Consider the following 17,805-nt stretch of genomic DNA (forward strand, 5'->3'; position numbering starts at 1 on the left):
TAGAAAATATAAAGATGATAAGCATTTTTCTTATCAACGGAAAAATGATAGAGATACAGTCGTTGAGATAGGTTTCTCTCGTTGACATTTTATGTTGAGATGTTTGGAATAGCTCAGTAGTAAATCAAATACACAAAGGCGCTTCAATTGAAACTAGAAGAATTGCTAAGGGTAAACATTCCCTGTGATATTTTCTGAATGGTTTTACATATTTATTTGTTCTTCGCTGTCCTATCAGGTGTTTGCCTCTCAAGGTGTTTTTCGAAAGGTAATTTTTTGGTGGTGCCACTGCACTTGTGTAAAGTCCTTCAAACCACATCAAAGAGCTACACGTTGCAAATTCTAAAGTGAAGTGAAAGTGTAGTGAAGTTGTCCAGTTATGCCTGGAAAAATAAAAAAGCTCGCCTTGATGCGGCTTCAAGGAAACGTGAGGCATCTCCTCCAAGTGACACTGAAATTTCGACTAACAGGTATGATATTCTTTCTTCCGTTGGGGATCTAGAATTCCAAACTCCTCATACTGAGCATAAAGCCGTTATGAAGAAGGTTAAAGTTCCACCTATTGTGGTATTTGTAGCAAACTTTAAAGCATTTCGATCAGAACTTTCATCATTTCTATCGAATGTGAAAGTTAATTTTCAAATTGGCCGCAAAGGCGAAATTCGTATTTTGGCCGAATCTTTTGATGGCCATAAACATCTTTTACAGTATTTGACTGAAAAGATGTATAAATTTTATTCTTTTGATGCCAAAAACGAGAAACCGTTTAAGGGGGGCCCTACTCTAGAAGGTCGAAAAATCATGAATTTTCATATTTTTTTTTGGCTGTCTGGAGTAAAGTGAAATGTTTGGCTATTTTGACTATTGATTAAGGTATATTTGAAGATGTATTTTCCATGTCGTGAATGTAAATGTAGTGAGTATTACACTGTTGGCAGCTGGGAACGTGGATGCTCTCTCTAAATCAGTACCTAACTGGTGGTAAGTTTTTCTCAGCTTCTAGTAGACCGATCGGGCTGAAAATTTTTTTCAGTATATAGAAACATATTATCTATCTTGTTACGTAGCCGTTTTTGAAAATTCCAAAAATTGCCAAAATGGCGGCCATTTTAGTAAAAAAATTGTTTTTTTTTCATGAAAAATCACTATTTAAAAATCATAAAACATTGAAAAACTCAGATATCAAAAAACGGCTACGTAACAAGTTAGATAATCCATTTTTACATGTTAAAAAAAAAATTAAGCAAAATCGGTTCAGTAGATGCTGAGAAAAATTTACCACCAGTTGAAAAAACATGGTTTCGAGAAAAACACTGCCAATAGCGTAATACTCACTATATTTGCACCCACGGTACACAAAATACATCTTCAAATATACCTTAATCCATAGCCGAAATGCCCGAACACCTCACCTTTCTCTAAACATCCGAAAAAAATATCACGAAAATTCATTATTTTTCAACTTTCCAGAGTAGGGTCCCCCCTTAAGGCTGTGTTGAAAGGTCTTTCAAATGATCAAACTATTGATGAAATCAAAGATCGTTTGTCAGAATCACTTGGTTTTGCCCCCAACCAAGTAATTTTGATGAAACGAGAGGCAAATGCCAAAATTTTTCAAACTGGAATACACCAGGAAAATTGCTTAGTGCATTTTGATCGTATCAAAGTACATAATTTAAAATGTTTGGAAAAAGCACGTGTTTTATTCAACGTGCGAATAAAGTGGGAAAATTTCAAGAGACATGGAGGAATCCATAATCTTACTCAATGTCGGAATTGTCAAGCCTATGGTCATGGAACTCGAAACTGCCATATGGCTGCAAAATGTATGATTTGTGGTGACACTAGTCACACGAAAGATATCTGCTCCGTGAAAGAGACCACTAATAGTTTCAAATGTGTAAATTGTGGGGGAAACCACAAATCTAATTTCTTTAATTGTCCTGTAAGGTCAAAAATTATTGCTTCCAAACAACAGAGGAATTCTAAGCAACCTGTTGTCAATGTGGGTATACAAAAGACTTTCAATACTGTTCAGGCATCACCAGCACTTTCATTAGCAGGTGTGTCTGTAGGTAATAATTTAAATTCAGATAACAAATTTCAGAAAAATAATCCTGTTCAGGCAACACCAGGCTGTTCATATGCCAGTGTCCTTTCAGGTAATATTTCAAATTCAAACCATTCGTGTTTGGTGCTGTAAAGTCGGCCAGTATTGATCTAGGTATTCCAACACCCGAAAAGATTGATTACCTACAACAATCCATGCTGCAGGTAATGCCCGCTTTGTTGAACTGTAACTCGATGTATGAGGCTGTTCAAGTAGGTATGAAATTTACAACTAATATTGTTATGAAATTGAAACTCAGCAATGATTTTAAATAATGCTGTAAATTCTCTAAATTGGAATCCTCGCTCTTTAAAAGCGAAAGAGGATGAATTTTTCAATTTTTTAACAGTCCACGATGTGCATATTGCAGTTGTGACTGAAACGCTTTTAAAGCCAAATATCAAACTAAAAAAGAATCCAAATTATATAGTTCATAGGTTTGATAGAATTGATGTTGCCGGTGGTGGATTTGCAATAGTTATCCACCGTCGAATAAAACATCGTGTTTTACCTCATCTTGAAACCAAAGTTATCGAGAGTTTGGGAATTGAAATTGAAACGAGTATTGGCATTTTATTTATAGTCGCAGTGTATTTGCCTTTTCAATGCACTGGTGAGCGAAAAAATTATTTCAAGGGAGATTTGCAAAAACTCACAAGAAATAAAGTTTTTAATCATCGGTGATTTTAATGCGAAACACCGATCTTGGAATAATGCTCAAAGCAATTCCAATGGAAAAATATTGTTTAATGATTGCTCGGCTGGATTTTATTCAGTTTTATTTCCAAATGGTCCTACATGTTTTTCTTCTATCAGGAATCCATCTACAATTGATTTGGTACTAACAAATCAAAGTCATTCATGCAGTGATTTATTAACTCATGCTGACTTTGATTCTGATCATCTTCCCATAACATTTTTTATTTCCCATGAAACTATTTTAAATCCCACTAGATCTGTGTTATATTATCACAAGACTAATTGGGATAGATATCGTTCTACGATCGAAGAAAATTTGAATGATGATATTATTTTACAAAATAGTGCTGACATTGACAGAGCATTAGATAATTTTAGCAGCTTAATACTCAGTGCCCGGAATTTATCAGTTCCTAAGGCAAGAGCGAAATTTAATGCACCAATTATTGACAGTGAACTTCAACTTCTCATACGTTTGAAGAACATACGGAGACGTCAATACCAAAGATCTCGTGATCCTGCTTTGAAAATTATTTTTCAAGAATTACAAAAGGAAATTAAACATAGATTCACTCTCTTGCGAAATGAGAATTTCATGAGAGAAGTTGAACAACTAAACCCTTATTCAAAACCTTTCTGGAAGCTTTCGAAGGTTCTTAAGAAACCCTCGAAGCCCATTCCAGTCCTTAATGATGGTGATTGCATTTTTCTAACGAATGAACAAAAATCTCAAAAACTTGCTCAGCAGTTTGAGAGTATTCATAACTCCAATTTGAACGTAGTAAGTCCTATTGAAAATGAAGTAAACCAAAAGTATTATCAGATCACCACCCAATAATTTCTTTCGGAAGAGGTATTGGAGACAAACTTGAATGAGGTGCGAACTATTCTCAAAAAATTCAAAAACATAAAAGCCCCAGGAGATGATGGGATTTTCTATATCCTCATCAAAAGACTTCCCGAAAACTCTCTAAATTTCTTGGTAAAATTTTTTAATAGATGCTTTGCACTAGCACATTTTCCTACGAAATGGAAAAATGCCAAAGTCACTCCAATTTTAAAACCCGAAAAGAATCCAGCTGAGGCATCAAGTTATCGACCAATTAGTTTACTTTCCTCTATTAGCAAACTTTTTGAAAGAATAATTCTTAATAGAATGATAACACATATAAATGAGAACTCAATTTTTGCAAATGAGCAGTTTGGTTTTCGCCATAGGCATTCCACTACTCATCAGTTACTTAGAGTAACAAATATGATTCGAACTAATAAATCTGAAGGCTATTCGACTGGAGCTGCTCTTCTAGACATAGAAAAGGCATTCGACAGTGTTTGGCATAAAGGTTTGATAGCTAAAATGTCAAATTTCAGTTTTCCGCTTTACCTCACAAAAATGATACAAAGTTATTTAACTGACCGCACTCTCCAGGTTAACTAACTAAATGGTAAATCTAATAGATTGCCTGTTAGAGCTGGTGTGCCTCAGGGGAGTATCTTGGGCCCAATCTTATATAACATTTTTACTTCTGATCTTCCTGATTTACCACCAGGTTGTGAGAAATCTCTGTTTTGTGACGATACAAGCATTTCCGCAAAAGGAAAAAGCCTTCGTGTTATATGCAGTCGGCTTCAAAAAAGTTTAGATATATTTTCTTCACACTTACAAAAATGGAAGATTTCCCCTAATGCTTCTAAAACACAGTTAATTATTTTTCCTCATAAGCTAAGAGTTTCATTTCTCAATTCCACCCATAACCACGTTATTAAGATGAACGGTGTGGTCTTAAATTGGTCTGATCAAGTTAAATACTTAGGGCTAATTTATGATAAGAATCTTACTTTCAAGGAGCACATTGAAAATATCCAGTCAAAGTGCAATAAGTATATCAAATGTTTATATCCTCTTATCAACAGGAATTCTAGACTTTGTCTCAAGAATAAACTGTTAATTTACAAACAAATATTTAGGCCAGCAATGTTATATGCAGTTCCCATCTGGACAAGTTGTTGTGCAACCAGGAAGAAGACACTTCAACTTACCTTACCAAAGAGTCCCAAGCCGTGGTGTGGCCTTTGCTGTACGTAAGAGTCGTCTCCATTCCACTCGGTCCATGGCTGCAGTTCGCCAGCTCTGCAGTCTGCGTAGGGTCCGCAGGACGTCTTCCACCTGATCGATCCACCTTGCCCGTTGTGCACCTCTCCGTCTCGTCCCTGACGGATTGGTTTCAAGAACCATCTTTACCGGGCTGTCGTCTGACATCCTTACAACATGCCCAGCCCACCGCAACCTGCCTATCTTAGCGGTGTGAACGATAGATGGCTCCCCAAGCAGCTCCTGCAGTTCGTGGTTCATTCGCCTTCTCCACACTCCGTTTTCCATCTGCAGTCCACCGAAGATGGTACGCAACACTTTCCGCTCGAAGACCGCAACGGCGCGTTGGTCCTCCACAAGCATAGTCAGTCAGGCATGTCTCATGCCCCTAGTGGACTACCGGTCTGATCAGCGTCTTGTAGATGGTTAACTTGGTGCGGCGACGAATTCTACTCGATCGGAGCGTCCTCCGGAGACCAAAGTATGCACGATTTCCTGCCATAATGCGCCGTTGAATTTCTCTGCTGGTATCGTTGTCGGCGTTACCAGTGAGCCCAGATACACGAACTCATCAACCACCTCGATTTCATCACCACCAATTTGAACTCGAGGTGGGAGGTTAGCACTGTCCTCTCGTGAACCCCTTCCTTTCATGTACTTCGTCTTCGATGCATTGATGACCAGTCCAATCCGCTTGGCTTCAGCCTTTAGTCCGATGTACGTATCCGCCATCTTCACAAAGGTCCGAGCCACAATGTCAATATCGTCGGCGAAACCAAACAGTTGAACCGAATTTTGGAATATCGTGCCACTCGTGTTAATCCCCGCTCTTCTAATGACACTTTCCAGGGCAATGTTAAATAGTAGGCACGAGAGACCATCACCTTGCCCTAGACCTTTTCGGGTTTCGAAGGGGCTCGAGAGTGTCCCCGAAACTCGAACTACACACATCACTCGATCCATCGTCGCTTTGACCAACCGCGTCAGTTTGTCCGGAAATCCGTAGTCGTGCATAATTTGCCATAGCTTGTCCCGATCGATTGTGTCGTACGCCGATTTAAAATCGATGAACAAATGATGTGTGGGCACGTTATATTCGCGGCATTTCTGCATAACCTGCCGAACCGCGAATATCTGATCCGTGGTGGCGCGGACACCCATAAATCCCGCCTGGTAGTGCCCCACGAACTGCTTCGCAAATGGTGATAGTCGACGGCAAAGTATTTGGGAGAGTACCTTGTAGGCGGCGTTCAACAGAGTGATTGCCCGGTAATTGCAGCACTCCAGTTTGAAGACACTTCAAAGGATTAAGAATAAACTTTTGAAAATGATTTTGAAGCGTCCTCCCTGGTTTAGCACGAACGAGCTACATAGGCTCACTAATGTAGAAACATTAGAAAATATGTCAAGCCAAATTATCAACAAATTCCGACAAAAATCGTTGCAATCCTCAATTGCAACGATTAGCTCACTTTATAGTCAGTAAGATAGTTTTAAGTTTATTTTAAGTTTCGTTTTATTCCTTTTTTTTCTTGACAAGTAGGTTTAATAATTCTCCTACAATTACATTATCTTAACTGCGAAAGCTAATAACATTCAATAATACTAAAAAGCGTACAAATATATATATAATAGTGTTGAAATGTCACCATTTGTGGCAGAACACACAATACTAATTCTGAATAGATATTTTAGTACATAAATAAATCATTACAAACTCCCCCTCCTATTAAAAAAAAAAGAGCTACACGTTGCTAGGAGCGGATCACAGAAAAAAAAATTCATTTCAATCCTATGTAAACCCTCAGATTTCACTTCATATGATTTGTAAACTGCCGGGTGGTGAAACTAGAAAATGTTTCACAATGTGTTTTAGAACCGATTTCACCAGCTGTTTTCATTAGCTTTAGCTATTGTAAATTATGCTTAAATTTTCCTTGCTTTCCGCATAGTTTTACAAAGAAATATTGCGACTCGAAAACCAAACATAAATTAGAAGAAAATCAGCATAGAATTACATTCCGAGCTATTTCTGCAAAATCTGTGAGGTGCTATAAAAAAAATTGAAATCGTCACTCGGGAACGTGTATTGGTGTTTTTAAGCTAACGTAACGCAGTTTTGACCTTTTTTGCAGCTATCATCTTTTAACCTCTTCAATTTCTTTAGCTTTTTTGTATCTTCAGCTTTCTCATTTTAATGAAGCTTTTTTAGGTTTTTTAGCTTCACTAGATTCTATAACTCTTAAGCTTCTTTATATATTTATTAATTAGCTGACCCGGCAAACTTCCTTTTGCCCATTTTTTCTTTATTTAAATAATTTTAATTTTTTTTAATAATTCCAAACATTGACTTTACGATTTGTTTATAGTCTTAAAATGCATGGCGTACATCACCTTGATTCTGGAAATTTCCATATCGGGTGGTTTTCGACCATTATCGGTTGTTTTCCAGGAAGTCATCATCTTGGAATTCAAAATGGTATGTGATATCCATTTCTGACATCTGGGCATTATTTTGGTTTCGGAAATACCAATATTGGATTGTATTCGGCCATTTTTGGTTGTTTTTCAAAGACCACAAGTTTCCATCTTGGATTATAAAATGGCGTCTGTAGTTGATATTTGGCTGCTGTGCTTCATCCCAATCATTTCACGCTGTTTTCCGGGAAAAATAGTAAAAATATTTGTTTCATTTGCATAGCTTCCATGCTCCCCCCTCTTTCCCTTTCAGACAATGGATGGTTGTCAAACCAACCAACCAACCCCTTCACATGCCAAATTTGGCTTCATTTGCATGATTAGTTCTTGAGTTGTGCAGAAATTTTTGTTTCATTTGCGTGGGACTTCTCACTTCTAGAGTAGGAAGGGGTCTTGAACCACCATAAGAACCTTTTCCGGCTCCAAAAACCTCTACAATCAATTTTTTACGTTGACAGGTTCTGTAGTTTCTGAGTTTATATGGATCAGACAGACAGACAGACAGACAGGACATTCCTATAACAATGGACGCCAATAAAGACAAGCCAAATATCAAAATACTTATACGCTTGTATGGTACTACTTTAGTACCAAAATAAAAAGACAAAATTTGTCGGACTTGAAAAGTTTAACGAAATTTTATTCAAAAGTGCAACTACTTTTCTTCGAGAATGCTATAAGTAAATGTGGATGTGTTTTAATAATAAAAATACAGTGCTTTTTTGATTTTATCAACAGTCGACACTTTTTCGAAAAAAAAATCTAAATCAAGAATAATGTACTTACAGTTGTAAAAAGTGTATTTGCAACATCATTTTCACTCATGCCTTGTGTCCTTGAATGTGTACAGTTTTATGATCTCTATTTATTTGATCAATTTCCTTGGGTAACCATACCTGTTACATTTTATTTCTGTCAATTTTGAGAAAAATGAACCGTGAAATACGTAGGGTATCGGCTCTATTATCGTCAGGTTTTACCTATTATCGTCCGGGTGTTAAATGATGTCCTAGAGTATTAATTTCTTGCATGATGGTTCTTCACATGACAGAGCATTTTCCTGTAAAAGATTAGTTCTCAATGATTTCATTAGCCCTCCGGACGATAATTGGACAAACCTGACGATAATAGAGCTGAAACCCTATTTCTTGACTTTGGAGCAAAAATTTTGTGCTATTCGAGCAGTTGAGAAAGAAAATCTGTTAACAGCTCAAATAGCCCTACAGTTTGGAGCTCATTTCACATAAATTCTCCTGACTATGCCAAAGACTGTGCGGTATGAATCATATAAATATTGCATGTATACTTACCGTGAGAAAGTTCTCGAATATGCTATGGAGAAAAATATTATGAACTAAGTTTTTTTGTTTATTCATTTGTATCTTGAACTTGTATTCCATTGAACTATGAAAGTGCATCATTATACTCAAAATATCGAATATTTAACTTGAATCCAACACAAAAAAATCCATTCCTTATCATTTCGCTTAATTAACGGTGAAATTTTTTTTGTCCGTGATGAAATCGAAAAAGCACTGTAATGTGTTATTTTTCAATATTCATTTGCATGCAAGGTACAAATGTCGTAGCTTGCATACAATTTTTTTTAAAGATATTCCTTGTTTTTTTTTGATGTTATATATTTTTTACCCTCCCCTTCGCTAACTTTACAAGATTACTTGGACATAAAAATTATTCAAAATTTGTTACAGCCTTAGTTCGAAAAGTTGTCAGGGGTGAGCAATAGAATAAGTCGCCAGTGGATTAAAAATTCTGGAACAGTACCACCATCCCGGTAGTTTAGTTGGTCAATACACCATGCCGGTGGCAAGGAGATTGCGGGTTCAGGTCCCGCCTGGATGCGGAATATTTTCAAGTCCGTATCATATTTAAAATTCGCTTATTTTTCGCTTCCCCAGCTGCATGCACTGCTTACGTTAATATCGTGGCGCGTAAAATTACACACTTTTATGCCACATGCCACTGTACGTGGCAATAAAAATCTTAATTATGAACTTAAAAATGCAAGTAAAAGTAAATTTAGCTATTTTTTTTTAACAAATTGCGGTGACATTTATTTTGAGGAAGGAGTGAATCGATTAATTTTGTTTCATTAATTACTTTATGTAAATAATAAACAAATTTCGTCTGTAGCAAAATAAACTAAAAAAGAAATGTGAACCTAATTTGAAAAATCCTCGAAATTTGTTGTAAATTTTTGATAGCTTTGAGCAGCTTCTGAATGTCATCATGAGTTTTCATCGATAAAAATATAGAATTTCCAGCGAGCCTTGGGAACTACTTTTGAGCACCTTCTCTAGCAGATATCACCTTGATCCTATGAGGGATTTATGGCTATTTTGTCGCAGCTTTGGAGAATAACAGGATCTATGTCCGGATCAAAAAGACAAACAAATAAAACTTCTTTAAGTGCATGGTAAAACTGATTTGGTTATTTAGGAAAACTGCTCAAAATTGCTTTAAAAAGCTTTGAAAGGCTAAAAAAGATATCAACACTGGGTAAGTTTCACAATCGCTGAAAGATTGGTAAAAATTCTCCAACCCAAGCTTAAAATTTTTTAAATACAGCTTTGAAAGGCAAAAAAGTCCCGAAAATGTTGAATAAGGAACAATTACAAAATAAAAGAACATGGAAAATGCAATTAATCCCTCAATATTGTCGAAAAAATATCTATAATAATTTTAAACACACTCAGAGTCACCAAAAGACATTTCTGGATGTCAAAACACTAAAAAGTAAATTATTCTAAATTGTGTTGCCCGATCGAATAAGGCCGTTACAAATTTTATTTTCATTTTATGTCACCCCCCCTTCAAAAACCTTGAATATTGGAAGGGGAAGAAAAAAAAGCTCAAACCGTTTTGTTCATTTCATTGGTTTTCCGACAGCATAAATGCTTAATTTAGCAACAAACAAGTCAGGTGACGGCGGGAGTGTCGTCGAAAGGCAAGCGAAATAAATGCTAATAGCAATATAGTGTTATTCTTCAACATTTATTTGAGTGCAAGTTACAAACTTCATAACTTGCACACAAACTTTGATCAAAGATATTTCTTTTTTTTTCGTCTCGGTGTTATTTATTTTTTGTCACCCCCTTTGCTAACTTTGATAACCTTGGACATAAAAAGAATTCGAAATTTGTATCAGCCTAAAATAAATAATAATATAAATAATATAAATAATAATAATAATAATAATAATAATAATAATAATAATAATAATAACAAATAAAACAGCTATTCTAATTAGGCTCAGAATTGTCAAAAAAAAATTCAAATAGCATGAAACTTAGAAAAAGGGAAATCTATTACGGTGAGCTCACAACGACTGAAAAATAAAACGCGTACAAAGAGAACGCTTTTGGAGGTTAAAAGCTAAAACGAAAATAGATACCAAATTAACCCCAAGCCTGCAGACTTCTAAAAGCCAGAAAATGACAATAATTCTTAATATAGTACCGAAAGTCGTGACAAAAACGATACCAAAAGAAGCAAATGAAGGCTGCAGTTTCTGCTTTTTTTCTGTTTATTTTTGTTCTGAAAACACTTTTAATGATCTACTACATTGCCTTATATAAATCTTAACATATTAAAATGCAGTCCCCGTCTGTCTGTCTGATCCATACTACCGATCGAAAACTACTGAGCCGATCGACGTGAAAATTTGTATGCAATGGTTTTTGGGGCCGGGAGAGGTTCCTGTTGATAGTATGTGACCCCTCTCTCCTCTTGAGAGGAGGGGTCTCGTACAAATGAAACACAAATTTCTGCACAACTCAAGAACTAATCAAGCAAATAAACCCGAGTTTGGCATGTGGAGGTTTTTGGGAGCATGAAATATTTTTGCATAGTTCGAGAACTAATCGAACAAATAAAACCAAATTTGGCATGCGGATGTTTTTAAGAATAATAAATTTTAAATGGTGGTTCGATACCCTTCTTTCCTCTGAAAGGGAGTGGTCCATACAAATGAAACAAAACTTTCTGCACAACTCGCCTACCAATCAAGCGAATAGAGCCAAATTTGGCATGTGGAAGTTTTAGGGACAAAGAAAGTGTAATCTTAGTTGTCTTCTTCGTTGGTTATTTCGAATTTTCTTAGGAGAGTTTATGAAGCTTCCGGAATTTTAATGAGTGGATGTTGTAATGGAAATAAAAATGAACTGTTGATAATTTTGAAAAAGGTTTAATAAGACGAACAAAGTTTTTTTTGGATACAATGTTAATGGATACAAAACTCAACAGGAGAGAATTATCAGAGGATGCCAAAACTCATCTTATTCACTTTGAATTAGACAGTGGAGGAGACAATGAAGAATAAACTCGAAAAATTGATTATTGACTCACTTTGTATGACGTTGACGTCATGTGTGAAACTGTGACTAAAAATTCATATTGTTCATGATAACTCTTTCCCTTGTTTTTTTTTAAATATTTTTATGACCTTCAACAAAATTGTGTGTTTTTTGTGGGTTTATATTTTTGCTGAAGATTGTAAAACGCTTTGTTCAGAAATAACGAAGTTATTTGGAAAAGTACGAATTTTCATGCAAAAGAATTTTTTCATTGAAACAATCTGAAAGACTCTATTAGACAAATGATTTTATAATCTTTTGGAAGTAGAATAGACGTGCTTTCAGAATATCAAATAAATTTAAAGTTATACTAACCCTTGAAAACCCGTTAATGGTTAAACAACTTTTTTATTTCGAACTATAGCTGGATCAAATGTTCAGCAAAAACATGTATTTCTGTTTGACTAGTTCGTTATCGATATTGTTTTTAGCATATTTTGCATGTAGTAGGATAAGTACAACGAGACACCGTACCCCAGTGCTGAGTTGAGAAAAATTCCAGCTCGAAAAGATCCTCGACCTGACCGGGAATTGAACCCGACATCACAACCGTGTGGGAGAGCTAGCCGAACGACATCGCTAACCACAGAACCACAGCATGATGCATAGAGACCAGAAATTGACACAACATACCATTTTGAAATCCAAATTGACGATTTCCGGTTTCTGCAAAACAGTTGAAAATGATCGAATAGCATCCAATCAGGGTATTTTCGTAATTGAGATTATGCAAAGAAGCCAAGAAACGATTCTGGATTCCATTTTGAACTCTGAAATGTCAACTGGAAAACAGCCCAAAATGACTGAATATCTTCCATTATGAATATATCCGGAAGCAGAAAATACCTGGGGTGACATTGCGCATTTCGTTTCGAGTAACTCGAACAAAACTAAATGATCGCTGGTGGGCGTTATGTTTCGTTTTTCGTATTTTTGTCGATTTTGCGGGTTGGATTAGCCGAAGGACAAATGACAATGACAGCTCTTTTTGAGCTTAAAGTAAAATTGAAAGTATGTGACGTACCCGAAAATAGTGAAAATCGCTCGAATCGAGCTGCACAATACCCCTCATATATGGGTATTTCCAGAAACAACGTAATGTACGGAAGCCAAAAGGCGAGGATGTTATCATTTAGATAAAACCAATCAATGCAAACGATCAGTATTTTTAGTTTGAACGTATCCAATAACTGATTCGTCATGCATTTGCAGACTATAAACAAATCGAAAGGTCAATTTTTGGATGTATGTAGAAACAATAGAAATTGTTTGAAATTATTAAAATACAGAAAAAATTGGCAAGGCGTAGTTTTCCGGATCAGCTAGTAAACACATAAATAAAATGTTTTAACTAGATAACACTGTTAGACACAGGTTTTGCCCTAGAACTGGAAATAATTAAATATTATAGCTTTTTAACTATTCCTGTGAATTTCAGGGCATCAACAAAGATAATTTTTTCAGAGACTTAAATGAGTTTTTTTTCCGCTGGCTAATGCGACGAACTCGGCGAGCACTTACTGTGCGGTATTTTGATGCACTTCTGCATACACTAGGGGCTCCAAAATTCAAAGAAATGGTTAAAAAATTATAATCTTTTTAGGGTAACTGTTTTGAGCAACCTTGTTTCTCGTTTTTGTCGACCAGTGTTAACTTGTTCCACATAGTATAAAGCCTCAGTCTCAGACCGAGCAGATCATTATACTTTAGTTTACGCAATGCACGAAGATGGGCGACTCACCGTGCAAATTAAACCATTGAGCAGCGTACCGAAGCAAATGAATATTGATAACTTATAAATGTAGCAAAATTTCGATTCGAGACTATTGTAATCAACAAACATAAACAAACAAGAAGGTCATTGTAAAGCAAAACACGCATTTTCCCAACCGCTGGTCTTGATTTTGGCTAGCCAGTAATATTAGCATGGCACGAAAGTTCTACAATTGCGATTTCCTAGAATGGCTAAATACTACACACAAACCGGGTCGGTTTCAGCGCGTTGACCAAAACCCAATTCGGAATGCAGTGCGCTTACCATTCCGAGCCAAAACCAGTTGGGTAACAAGACGCACAGAGCCAACGAAACGATTACACACTCTCCTTATAAAAGCAGATATTTACGGATACAAATGAAGTTCGGCCAAGTAGTGTAACGGAGGAGAGCAGAGAGAAAAAAAAACAACATTTCGCGTTTCTAATTTCTGCCACGTGTTTTTGTTTTGATATATGATGATGTTGTATACCGGAGCGCGCGACCGTTCGTTAGTGTTTACAATTGCAGTGTTGTATATGTAATTGCATTGCGGCGAAAAACTTACTCGAGCGGAAGCGTGTGCGTTGTTTCATATATTGCGGCGCGGCACATATGGTTATGTGGTGCCTGCCTGCCTGCTGCACTTCAATAGCAAAGCCAAGTACAATGCAGGAGAGACCCGAAGGTCGACCCGCCGTGCCGTGAAGTTAAGGTGGCGCGATGTACGACGCCATTCGAAGTGGCCTCATCAGCAGAAAATGTTGGGTGTAAAAAGTTTGCTGTTCTGACTGACCACAACAACGTTTGCTTGTGTTGTTTTGTTGTTCATTCATATGTTTGTGGAGACGGACTTTATACCGAATGGGAGGTTTTGATGCAATCTCACTGAACCGTTAGATTTCGTACATCGGCCGTGTAAAATAGTTCAAATGTAACGATAGTGGATTTTATCAGTTCAATTTACTCCGCAATCTTCTCCGTTTTAAAAGAGTGTTGTTTTCCTGTCAGGTTTCTATCTGTTTAACAGTGTTCACGCAGACCCCATGCCGAAGCAATAACAGAAAAACTCGCACATTGAACTGCAATTATCGGATCCCCTGTGGGCACTTCAAAAATCAATTTAGAACTTGGTAAACACAGGGCACTTGTTGATAATCCGTGCTGGTGGTCGACTTTCGCATGCCCCTATCCCCGTACTGCCGGGTGCAGCGCCTGAAATTTGAGGACGAGACATGCGTTGGTTTTTGTTTGTGGCCAATCGATCAATCATCAGTGATTAGATTGTTAGACTGCTTTTTTGCGTTTTCACCTTAAATATCCAATATACACCAACCTTTGCATTACCAGTACCAGTCGTTAACATAAAAATACGAGTGTTATTTTATGTTATTACATTTTGTTCCCGGGACAGTGTAGTGTTGGCGTTGAACGCGCGTGTCATCCACTGGATTAAACGACGAGTTGAGTCTGGACGCCAAAAGCCACCGCACGAAGTGTGGTTGAACAGCTGAAAAGGTATTTGAATTGTATTGCAAATCCATCCTCTATCAATCATTTTTTGTGGTTCATCCCATTGTTAAAAGTAGTAATAATGCTTGGAGATTAACTCTACTAACCTAGGTTCTAGGTGAATGTCTTGTACCTTCAATGCAGTATCAAACTGTCCATTCATCAATGGTACCATATAAACCAATCGAAAATTATATCAGCAATTAAAATGATCACCACATTAGTGGATTTTCTGTAATTTATCATAAAAACAAATGAAACATTATCTCGTACCTACTCGAAAACACTAAACTTAAGACATCATTAAATGAATTCATAATTCATCAACCGTTTTTTGTATTTTTTTTAAACTAAAAGTTCAGGCAGTTCCCTAGAACTCATCCAATGACAACTTTTCTCTATTTTGTGTCATTATTTAGATATACCGATATTTCGAAAAAGAGCTATTTAATAAAATCCAATTTTGATTTTTTTTATTTGTCATTTTTAATTTGGCTGGAACTTTGCACAGACCTTCCTGAAGCCTAAAGACGTCATTTTGCACATGTAAATAATACACTCCAAACTAATTTTATCCAGCTTTTCCTCAATTTTTACCCACGGACAAAAATGGTGCCTTTTTCAAGTACAGGCCTTATTAAAGTTATAAAATATTTTTAGAGCCAGAACAGTTTGTTTGATCGGTGTGATGTCTTCGGCAAAGTTGTAGATAATAACTTGGTCTTTCCCAGAAAAATACACCGTGAAAAATTATTTTGTATTTTTTTTTTCAAGAAAAAATTCAGAATCGTTATCTTAAAAAAACTCATTTTGAGGAAATTAGGGTGAAGAGCGGCTCAAACAGTAGCGCCTATTTTAATCAGTCGCAGAAAACAGGCCTCAAACTCCTGTTTAAAATATGTTCCCTACCCTATATTTTTTAATTGAAAACTACAAAAGGTTAGCTAAACGATAATGGCTGTCCAATCTTGGAGAAATGAAAACAAAAAAGTTGGAATTTTCATAAAAAAATAAGAATATTAATTCAATATATTAAGAAACCCGAAAAAACAGAGTTTCAAAAATGAGCATAAAAAACTCTGTTTTTTATGCTCATTTTTGAAACTCTGTTTTTTTCTTCTTTTCATTTTCAACTTTTCTTTTTCATTTTTTTTCTGTTTTTTTTTCTGCAATTGATCAAACTTTAATTTGCTTCAACTTGAAGTAGTAAAAAACAAAAAAGTTAAAAGTTCTTTAAAAAATATTACAGCGCATATTTTTGTTTGGAAAGATAAAAATATTGTCTACAACTTTGTCCTCTTTTACCGATTTTTTATTCCCGCCCATTTTTGTGTTTAATAAGCCTAAATTTAGCTCCTTGCATCATTCGGAGATACTCATATTGGGTGGTATTTGGTCACTTGAGGCTGTTTTTCAAAAACCGGAAGTCGCCATCTTGGATTTCAACATGGCATTTGGAGACAATTTCTGGGCCCTGAGCGTCATTCTGGCTTGAAAAACACCCATATTGGGTGTTGTTTGGACATTTGTGGCTGTTTCCCAGAAACCGGAAGTCGCCACCTTACAATTCGAAATGGTGCCTGAGGTCATTTTTAGCTCCTTGCATCGTTCTGGTTCCGGAGATACTCATATTGGATGAAAATCGGCCATTTTTGGCTGCTTTCCAGAAGACGGAAGTTGCCAACTTACAATTCAAAATGTTGTCTAGGGTCGATCTGTGGCTTCTGTTCCTTACGATTTCGGCAATACCCATATAGGGTGGTATTTGGCCACTTTCCGCTGTTTTCAGAAACCGGAAATCGCCATTTTGGATTTCAAAATGGCATTTGGAGATATTTTATGGCCTCTGGGCGTCATTCTGGTTCCGGAAACACCCAAAAACTGGAAGTTTCCATGTTAAAGTTAAAAATAGCGTCTGGAGTCGAGTTTCGGCTCCTATGCATCGACCCGATCTGTTCAGGCTGTTTTCCAGGAAACCTATCTGTTCAATTTGTATGGGAGACCTCCCTCCCCTTCCAGAGTACGGAGGAGTGTCAAACCACCATAGAAATTTGTGATTGATTTGTAGAGGAGCTCTCCCATCCAGAAAAGGTGTCGAATCATCATGAAAATATTTTTCGCTCCCAAAAACCTCCACATGCCGAATTTGGTTCCATTTAGTTGATTAGTTCTTGAGTTGTGAAGAAATTTAAGCTTCATTTGTATGAGCCCTCTCTTCCAGGAGAGAGAGGGGTGTCAAACCACCATGAAAATTTTTCTTGCTCTCAAAAACCTCAACATATAAAACTTGGCTCCATTTACTTGGTCAGTTCTCGAGATGTGCAGAAATTTGTGCTTCATTTGTATGGGACCTTTACCTTCCAGAAGAGGGAGGAGTCCCGAACTATTATAGTAACCTTTTATTCATTCATTTATTTGCCTCCGTATTGTCTAAGTTTTATACATGTCAATGACTTAACTAATCTACTATTTTTACTTTACTTCAACACTAATTTACAATTAAGTTTGTCCAGAGTTCCAAAATTCGAGGCAGCCCCTCTTGAAACTTGCTTCCGAAGTCGAGCGTTTAATTGTAGAAGGCATCATATTCCAATTTATCACACCTCTGACGAACATTGTGTTTGCGTAGCTTGTCGTACTGTTTCGTGGAATTATGTAGTTTTGCAAACGACGGCTTTGAGTTGGGATTAATTTTTGAAAAAGCGCTGACGGGGATTGCGTTTTGGAAAGTTTCCATAAAAACACACAGGATCGGTATGCGTATAAGTTTTGTAGCGAACATCCG

The 17,805-nt window shown here is 36.6% G+C and overlaps 1 protein-coding gene across 7 annotated transcripts in view; it reads left to right on the forward strand.

Annotated features, from left to right (window-relative positions):
• LOC129721053 (pantothenate kinase 3) overlaps positions 1 to 17,805 on the forward strand; it is a 78,946-nt gene that overhangs the window by 16,581 nt on the left and 44,560 nt on the right. For 2 of the 7 annotated variants that reach the window (XM_055673155.1, XM_055673159.1), the window contains exon 2: positions 14,923 to 15,026. The exons of 3 other annotated variants lie outside the window; for them this stretch is intronic. The gene's annotated coding sequence lies outside the window, so the exon portion shown is untranslated. Of the gene's footprint in view, positions 1 to 14,858; positions 15,027 to 17,805 lie in introns of all 7 variants that reach the window. 2 more of the 7 variants (XM_055673156.1, XM_055673157.1) reach the window with 2 other exon arrangements.

The sequence above is a fragment of the Wyeomyia smithii genome, chromosome 2, assembly GCF_029784165.1.
Source record: "Wyeomyia smithii strain HCP4-BCI-WySm-NY-G18 chromosome 2, ASM2978416v1, whole genome shotgun sequence".
NCBI classification, from domain to species: domain Eukaryota; kingdom Metazoa; phylum Arthropoda; class Insecta; order Diptera; family Culicidae; genus Wyeomyia; species Wyeomyia smithii.